Source organism: Bison bison, unplaced genomic scaffold, assembly GCF_000754665.1.
Source record: "Bison bison bison isolate TAMUID 2011002044 unplaced genomic scaffold, Bison_UMD1.0 scf7180017864149, whole genome shotgun sequence".
Classification (NCBI taxonomy): domain Eukaryota; kingdom Metazoa; phylum Chordata; class Mammalia; order Artiodactyla; family Bovidae; genus Bison; species Bison bison.
The window spans coordinates 2,820,771-2,822,774 of NW_011494721.1; positions in this window are offsets into that span (position 1 = coordinate 2,820,771).

Here is a 2,004-nt window from a genome sequence, read left to right on the forward strand (position 1 = left end):
GGAAAAAAAATGTGATGTAAGGCATCAGGGCCTGCAGTGAATTACATTCAAAGCATAATGATAATTTCTACTAAGGGCAACTGGAGGAAACTAGCAGAGAACGCTGGCCTCACTGCACAGCTCTGCAGGTACAGGGTCTATGAATCTCTGGAGCTCTGCTGTCCTCTACTGGCCTGATGAGATAAATGCCTGTCTCAAAGCTCTCTGGTTTCTTTGTATTAGTTCAGTTTCCTTCACAAACAAGATACTGGCACCTTAAAAATACGATTTTCTTTGGTTTCGCTCACATGTAAATGGATAATAACTCAAATTATTGTCAGATTAATTTTGTAACATAATTTTAGTGTCATACAGAAAGATAAACTCATTCAGCATCCTGTCTTAGTTCAAGCATGTTTGGGGTCGGTTGCAGTAAGTGGTTGATAAAAGCAAGAGCTAAAATATAACAATGACAGCTTTCAGAAATAACAGAATGCTGACTGTCAAATTGGCTCCCAGGCCTTATACTTTGATTGGTTGGTGTGTGTGTGTGTGTGTGTAAGTAATTTTAGTGCATATTTTTTAAAAACTATAGCATTCCTTTAAGCCTTTAACTATCATACGATTCATGGATTCTTGATCAGTGTTTCCTAATTAATCCTGTACTTCTTAGCAATATATTTACAGTTTCTCCCAACTGCATCCTGCCTAGGAAAAATGATACATCATTGGAGTACTAAGTTTGAAACTCATAATTCAAGAGAAAGAAGTGAACTATATATTGATAAATCACATTTTTTTATGTCCCATTTTTATCCTAGTGTGTGGAATGGGTGTTGTGAGTTACAAGATTTATTAACATCACAGTGCATCAAACTTGTTAATAAACTAGCTTTCTGTGTAAGAAGTAAAAGAAAGATTTTAAAAAATGGGAGCACAAAAGGCATGGCATAGCTGGAGTTTAAAGCTCAAGCTTTGTATCCTCTATATATAATGTATTATGTTTTTCAAAAACTTTTTATTAGGAAAGCTATACCAGACGCATAATCACTATACAATGATTAAACATTACCTTTACAATTTATAATCACTGAAATTACAGAATAAATATATGCACATTTCTTTTGAATCTTTGTGTGTGAGAGAGAAAACATTAAAAGTGCTTCCTACAAAGCTGTTAGTGATATATACCCAGTTGCTTTTTTATGTTTTTTTTTATATTATATATATATATAAGAAAGTGCAGATGTTCTCCAAAAAATCTTGGCATCAGGCTGAAGTGTCACAAAGAAAGTGCTCATCCCTAGGTGAGTGCCTCCAGCTGTTAAACCATCAGGCCTCCACTTCAGTAGGCTCCAGCCTAGAAGATGACTTTTCCAGGGTGGTAGGAGAGATGTTTTGAGCTGTACACTAGAGGAGAAAGGAAGGTGAAGCTATGGAGAGGATAGGAATGGATCAAACCCGAACTAATTAGATTGGGTTGAATGGATGAGGGGTGTGTGTGTGTGTGTATGTGTGTGTGTGTGTGTGTGTGTGTGTGTGTACCTACACCAGAAGGAAGAAACTGCAGGTTTAGGGACCTAACTATGTGCAGGGATTTGTGATGTGCATGTGGGTATGTGTGTGACAGAAAAAACGAGTGGGTGAGAACATTCCAGCAAAGCCCGCCCCCTCCCTCCCCGTCTTGCAGTTTCCAGGCATGCAGCAAACTGCATTGTTAATACATGTACAGAATCTGTGCCATGATGGGAAGAGGAACGAAAACCACAAATGGCAATCTGTTTTCCCCCCTCCCTGTCAAAACAAAACTACAACTAAAAAAAAAAGTTACTGAAAATAAAAAGACACATTGAATTTTACTTAATTAGGATCAATACAATGATCCCCAATATACCTTATACATGGCACAGTCAAAGTCTCAAGTTTCAGTATAAAAAAATAATGATAACATTTGCTGGCAAAAGTCTGCGAAGGCACTTCATTGATTAATGATCTGTGTATGGCCCTTCCTCCAAATCACATCTG